At 43.2% G+C, this 7,787-nt stretch overlaps 1 protein-coding gene across 2 annotated transcripts in view; it reads right to left on the bottom strand.

The window, feature by feature from the left end:
• FYN (FYN proto-oncogene, Src family tyrosine kinase) overlaps window positions 1-7,787 on the bottom strand; it is a 215,124-nt gene that overhangs the window by 133,922 nt on the left and 73,415 nt on the right. The window lies entirely within an intron of this gene.

The raw sequence follows: 7,787 nt of genomic DNA, 5'->3' as shown, positions 1-7,787 counted from the left end.
GGGAGGGGCTGATCTGGTCCCTGCTCAGGAAAATGGAGGCAAAGAAGTCGTTCAATAGATGACACCAGCTTTGTCATCTGGTGTGACAACCAAATTCTCTAGCGTGTCTTGCAGGAGCCCCATGTTACCTGGAACCTTCTTTTTGCCCCTATGTATTTAAAAAAGGACTTCTTGTTGTCTAGGATCTGGGAAGCTAGTCCCAGTTCCATCTCTACCTTGGCCTTCCTGACCGCCCCCCTGCATCCCCAAGCAACCGCAATATAGTCCTCCCTGGTGATGGCCCCTCCCTTCCATTGGGTGTACCCCTTTCCTTCCTTCCATTGGCCTCCCTTTTAGAAAGAAGACATTCTCGGATGCTTTTGGCGAGTCATGGGGGCTTTTGCGCCCTCCTGCTCCCTTTGATCTGTGTTGGGATTACCTCCCTTTGGGCTTGGAGGATCGTCTCCTTAAGGAGCAACCACTGGCTCCCCTCCCCTCCAGGACCTCAGTGCTTCCTCGACTATTCTCCTTAGCTCCTTGAAGTCCACCCTCCTGAAGTCTAGGGCTGCTGCCTTGCCCACCATTTAGTCTTTCTCCTCGACTGCCTTGTATTCTAACCCAGAGTACTTCACAGTGCCCCTCCTCTGACTCTGTGCTACTTGATGAGGATGTGTATTCCTCCTTAATGTAGAGCACCACACCACCGCCTTCCCTCCCTGTCCTGTCCCTCCTGTACAGCCAATAGCCCTTGATATTTACTGCCCAGTCATGCGTTGGATCCCACCACGTTTCAGTGAGCCCCACTATATCTGGGTTGGTAGATGATGCATCACTAAACACTAAGAATCCTGTGAAACGCTTTCACAGAACTGGCTGACAGATTAGGAGGGCACTTAATGTCCAATTTGCCCATCCAGTTTAGAACTACGGTCTGATAAAGTCATACAGATTCAAATACAAAATAATCCACAGGAACCTGGCTCTGCTCTTTACATGCTACATCTCAAAATGCCACTCTAAAAGCCTCCGTAAGAGATGTTTTTATAAGTATTTCTTTGAATAATTCTGCTTTGCATAGACTTGACCAAACTTTTTAGGAAAGGACTGCAATGTCTTCCTCAACATGTCAAGATCATTACGCTACATCAGAAGTATTTTGTCCTTGTAGAAAATACAGAAAGTTGCACTGTATTCACTAATGGAGATGACTGCAGCATGTAGGTTAGTGGTTCTCAAACTTTTCAGACTCAGGGGACCCCTCAGATTCAGCAGATTCACCCTTGTTAGGCTCAAGGCATGCCTTAGAAAACGCCAGCTCTTAGTTTTCACTTGATTTGATTACAGAGATATAATGAAGTAATTCTTCTGTTGCAAAGACCTCAAAGACCACAACAGGTCAGGATGTTTTTGGCTAGGGACAGACATTACATATAAACTGGTTTAAGTGATCAGAAACTGGTTTAAATCTGTAACAGAACAGATGTTCAATGCACATATATCAATTTGAAAATGGCTGAAACTGGTTTGAGATAAATCTGGTTGAACATAGTATCAGATGCAACTGATTTGGCTAAGACCGGTTTATGCAATGTCTGTCCTTGCTGGTTTAAATTGCACCAGACTTCCCCAGCATCCCAACATGCTCTTTGGACTGGGTGGGGCTCTCTGCTCCACAGCAGAGCTGGCCCCTCCCCTCTGATCCCTGGCTGGAGCTCAGCAGAGACTTCAGGAGTCTGCCTGGCTTCCTTCTTCTTGCCCCATCTCCTCTTCCTTACACAGACACCTCTCAGCATTAGCTAGCACAGGGGCTGTCAAACAGGAGTATGCATACCCCTGGGGGAACTAGGAAAGGCCCTAGGGCATATGCACAGGCAGGGACGAAGCTCTGCCACCCACCACACCATGACACTGCCTCCTAGGAGCAGGGCCAGGGTGGGACGAGGGCAGCGGCACCCCTGGGGGCCGTACAGGCGCCGCCCAGCTGGTTAGACATGGGCGGGGTGGGGGGGAGTTTGCACACGAAGGTGGCTGCTGCTGCCATCCACCACCCCATGCTACCGCCACTCTGCATCCAATTGTGTGCCACCCCCTTCCCCCCACTCCACATCTCACTGCTGGGGGTATACTTATTAAAAAAGGTTGAAAACCCTGAGCTAGCAGACCACATGCTGGCTTTGGCTCTGCTGTGGGAGATGGGACAAAGGCAGAATCAACAGGTAGCTGGTAAAAGTTCCTCCATTGTTTTCTTAAATGGGCAGATAAACACTGAGTAGGGATGATAAATACTGTTATCAATTCCCTGCTGGGCTGGTTAGAAGGGGGGAACCTCTCCCTAATCAGAGCGTTCTGCTGGGGCCTGACCATGCCCCCCTCAGTTCAGCACTGTGGAAGGGAAGGAGGACTGCTTTAGTACCCCCCAGCTTTTAGCCTAAGCTACTGTAGGCATGTGCCTGCCTGCATTTCTGGGGTGTCTGTACAGTTACAAACTGACTCAGCCTATCCAGGTTAGACTAAGCTGCAAAGATTGAATCAATTCAGGCTCGGGCTTTTTGAGCATCTGTCCCTAGCCTTTGACACTATGGATTCCTCTTTGAAAACTCTGGATCTATCTTATGCATTATGTTTGCACACCTACAGTGATACCATTGGGTGCCTGCCCCGCCCCCCAGCATCCTAGTTGAGAAGCAGAGATCTAGGTTATAGCTTCACTGTATTTGAGCTTCTCTGCCAATGACCAAAATCACATGTGGTTAGTGGTTTGTCTAGCTTTTCACCCAACTTCTGTAAGCACAAGGGTTTTAGTCAGCACGATAAACAAAACTACCTGAACACTGTGTGAAACTGTGTGGGGGGGGGAGGGGAGGGAGAGTGAAATTCTACAACCACCACCATTTCACTTTTTTAAATGCATGTTGTTTTGCCCTAGTGATCTTCCCTAATAATATGCTCTCTCTAGAGTCTACTGTCATAAACCAAACTGGAAAGGATGACACAGGAACAAAGCAGTCTAAAAAGATCAAACATAAAGAAAGGAAGACAATTAGAGAAAGAAGGGTAATCTAAGCAAAGTCCAGGAGTCTTTAGACTTTCTGGTTCTTTAACTGAACCAGCCTTGCAAGGGCAAGTTAAATTTTCTGATATTCTCTTCAGTGCCACTGGGGAATCGTCTATCAATAAACAGCTGTAATGATGCCAACCTGAGAAAACTGTACTAATAAACATCAGCTATGGCACTGACATCACTTCCTTAACATCACTGAATGACTCTTGTACAGACTATATGATCTAAAGGAGGAGAATCAAAGTTGCTTGGCTCCTTCCTTTCGGGCCAGATCTGGACCATGGTGCTCCTTGGAGGTTGGATCAGGACCCATCTCTGGTAGTGGGGTGAGTGGCATCATGGAGCTGCAGGGATTAACACAGTTCTCACTAACCCTGCAGCCAGTGGGACCTGGAACCTAACAGCAGGCCCTACCCCTGCTCACCCCACTTCCAGAATTCCTGGTCTCTCTAGGAACCCTGTGGCTCTTAGGCTAGATATCTGACCTCCCTGAACTAAAGAATTTGTAGGACCTGTGAAGAATGGAAACAGTTCCAAGGAGAGCTTGAAGCCACAAACTTCTACAACCCATCCCGGACAAGAGCTGAGAAAAAAGCCTAACTGGCTAACTTGCCCCAAAACAGGCAAAATAATTAAAAACAAAATAAATAAGAAAAGGGAGCCATGAAGCCAGTCATACTTAAAGCAGTAAGACAGTGACAGTTTACAGTGTAAAGCAGCTTTAGATGGCAACCATCTCTTGTTGAAATAAGACAGTGGTCTGGTGCATGGTATGCCGGGAATAGCATCAGTCTGCTTTTCACAGAATATTTTTAAGAAAGCATTCTGAGGCGGAGGTAAGAAATTACAGCTTAGTCAGGGATGACTTCTTCTTTGTTCATTCAACTAGCAGCATGATTACACAATCGTTTTTCATGTGAAGAGAAAGCCAGCATTTAAAAAACCATCAATCCTTATGCACCTTCTGATGAAGCTAATGGAAGCCAGAATGTGTACCAAGGGCAAATACACGTTTCACAGTTTTACCGCACACAAGTTTTCAGCATGGAGGCCTTTAACTCCACTGCAATATCTGCCCATCCCATGGTGCTCACAACAAAGCAAGGAGTAGCCTAGGATAGTATACATGTGTATGTATGTAGAATGTCTGGTAGCAATCAGTATTATCAGTGAAAGAGTACACTAAAGGTGGAAAGGGTAAGAGGAAAGGAGAATGGCATATAAATAGATATAAAACCTGCAGGTGATAGATAGATACAATATGTTATAAATATAGTGCATTATACAATACACACTAATATATATATATATATATATATATATATTATAATGCTATATATCTATAGATAGATATATGCACATGAAGGTTTTAGGGTTAAATGACTGACTTTAGGGAAAAGTGAGAATATATAAATGATACCCCAGAAAGGGAAGGGCAAGGAAGGATAATAAAGGAACTACAAGGTTATTACTTTAGTGTGAATTCCACGTAACCCCAAGAAGTAACAGTCCAAGTTCCTGATCTCTTTGTTTGTAGAGTCAACCTTTCCCCTCACAGCATTGCCTATTCCCTCTTCTGAAACACGGGGTCTCAGCAGCAGACTGTTTTTCTATGCATCTGCACAACACTTAACACACTTTGGGCTCCAACATAGTACAAATTAAATAACGATAATAGGCTCCTGTTTCAAGTTTGATTCTATGCCAAAGTGTCACTGAGCAAAGTATTTATTTTTTTTGAAAGGACTGAAGTATGCTTCTCTTGCTTTGAATAACCATCTCTTTCATTTTAGATGAAAAACTCTGAAATTCTGGTTTATAATGGTCTAATCTGAAAAGAAAAAAAAGAATGAAACAGACTATCATTTACAACCAGGCATGCTGATCTCTCAACAACATTTAATGATATGCAGGGGAATGAGCGGTTATATTCAAACCAAACCTCTCTCCGTAATTAGAGCAAGTTAGAGAGCAAAACTTAGAACAGTGATTACAGCAAACCTTAAAGAAAAAAGCACAAATGCAAGTGAATTGATGGCTTTTTGTAAGGGTGTTTAGCAGATATGAAAATAGCACTGTCTGGCTACTCAAAAGTAGTTGCAAATGTTGCATATTCCCCTGTAACTGATTTTTCTTCTTTTTCCAAGAAAAAAATCCCATTTTATCTACACAACTTTCCCCCCTGTCCCATGATATGACTGAATCAGGCAAACCTTTAGAAAGCTGACAAAAACCTATGAGAAGTCTACAAGTATCTATCATATCTCAGTTGTCTAGGCAACATGTGGCATAAATTGAGAGATCTATTCAACTTTAAGGATTCAGTCTTGAAATTCAGTTAGCATCCCCTCTAACAGCAAAGTGGGTATACAGGAGTTTAAACACTTTTTTAGGGGTAGTTTATATGAGAGGATACTGAAAAAACAGAACAGGTAGCAATCAGTGGGCATGCTTTCATGTGCAGCTAAGGTGCATGAATAAACATAGCTTATTGCTCCAGAGTTTATTGCTCCCAGGGGCTGCATCTTCACATGCGCCTGGGACTGCAGCATGCTGAGCTGAGTCAGAGCAGCCCCAGCTGGAATAGGGCTCAGCCTGCCAGCCCAGGGCTGCTCCCCCCAGCTCAAGGTGCTGAGGGGGGGGGTTGGTTGGAGCATGAGGGTGCTTCAGTGTGCACCTAGCCAGCAGGCAGGCCCTGCACTGAAACATCCTTATGCTCCAGCCAGCTGGGGCAGCATTTACAGTATATTAGTTTACTCAAGCCTAATAGGGATGTACATGTAGATGTGGGATGTTTACTGTGCACCTAATTAGTCTACTGTGCAGTAAACATCTCACATAGATGCACCTGCTATGACTAGTGAAAGAGTAGGCTGCAGGTGCCTTAAGACTGCAGAACTAAAGAACCAAGTAATGATAAGAGAAAGGAGAATGACTTTTAAGCTATTGCAAAAAATGGACTATTGTAGCAAGACAAGACAGATCAACATCATCTCTATTATGAATTTGCGTGGATCATGGCTATCAGCAAATAGCAGTCATTGTTATAACTGTTCTGATGCAACACTTAGCTCAAGGTTTATTTTTCTACAATCCGTGTCTTGAGCTAATGTTGTGATTCATAGGAAGAAAATAAACTTTCAACTTCTGGTGAGAAGGAGAAGGAGGAAAATGCACCTGATCTACAATTTTTTGTACAAGGTACACAGCAACATCTGTTCTAAAAATGTATTTTAATTAGCATTTTAGCTAGGTGAGTAAAATATATCCAGATGACCAGGAACTGGCCTAACAGGAATAAGGGACCAAAAAGTGACAATGGATACATCTACACGTTACTGTGCAGCGATGTTGCTATGGTGCCGTGCATTAATACTTCCTTTTGGTACCCAGCACAGTATGGGTGGTTACTGTGCCATGCATGGGTGTATAGGTAGAATTTGCCACTGTCATCATAGCTGATGATCACATGTAGGGCGATGTGTAGACGTGCCCAATATTTGATACCTTGGGTCATATTCAAGGACTTGAAAAATCAAATTAGGTTTTTAGAAAATTGCCAAACAAGATTTCATTTTTTCATCCCTCAGTCTGTAGAACTTCATGCATGAATCACAGTGACTGAAGCAAAGAGGGGAAAGATAGCATGGAATGAGGAAAATATAAAATAGATGCTTAAAAACAACAAGAGAATATGGGGTGAAATATCTGTGCAGGCTAGAGGCATGCTCTTTGCTGCTGGAAAAGTGGCTTCTCGATTCTTGAATGCTATTTAAAGTCTAAACAGACCATGCATTGTTATTTCACTCTATACCTGTCACTCGTTCTTAGATTTAGTTATTTTGGGCGTTAGATCAAGTTGACATGTGGTAAATTCCAAGCCTTGGTGATTTTCAAACTCAGGCTACCATGCAGTTTGGAAAAGAATGACATTTGTCTGATAAGTGCTTTTTATGCACAATTATTTTCTGTAAAAGGGTGATGGTAGAAGATCTGGTAAAGAGACTTACAAGGTTAGGTGGGCAGGGGGTAGGTGTACAGGTCACAGAGACAAAAGGCAATTTTAGTTGATTATATAAATAATGTAGTTAATTCCATGATGATACATGTAGCATAAATACATACTCTTTAGAAATACGCACTACATGGTTATTATAGTGAGGATCACATCCAATTAGCAACTTTAACATCAGCGGATTCCTCCTCTCAATCCCCAGCCTTATTATGACCATTGTCATCTGCTGTAGTCTGCATGGGACAGCCTTCAAAGCCCATGAAAGCTGCTCCTTGTTTAGCAACAGGGGTCTACAGCAGAGTGACAAAGAACACTCCCTATAGTACTTTTAGCTTTAACTGCTTGAGAGAATGATATAGTAGGCAGGAATCTAGCTCAGCTCATAGGGTGGGACAAGACCTGCCCATTCATTTATTTAAAGGTCTGTAATGACACAGCTTTGAAGACATGTTGAAAAGCTTATTAACATATGATCTTCAAAGTCTTTTTCTGTCACTCTTCCTGGTCAGTCTGGACCCTGTCCCATATTTTTATTTATCTTTGAGGGCAGAAAACTGATTAAAATAAACAGCTCCATGTCCAAAAATATTCAGTGTCGGTCAGCTGTAATGAGATCTCTCCCCTTCCTTATCCTGCTCTCCTGAATACATTTTCATAGTTCTCATGCCAAATGAAGAGATTAGAGACAGACAGTAACAAAGCTGAACTAACGTAGCAGTGGCTTAAACTTAG

This window comes from Gavialis gangeticus, unplaced genomic scaffold, assembly GCF_001723915.1.
Source record: "Gavialis gangeticus isolate Ggan-Ray unplaced genomic scaffold, GavGan_comp1, whole genome shotgun sequence".
In the NCBI taxonomy this organism is placed as follows: domain Eukaryota; kingdom Metazoa; phylum Chordata; order Crocodylia; family Gavialidae; genus Gavialis; species Gavialis gangeticus.
Note: the sequence above shows the minus strand (reverse complement) of the source record. Positions and strands in the feature narration are given on the sequence as shown.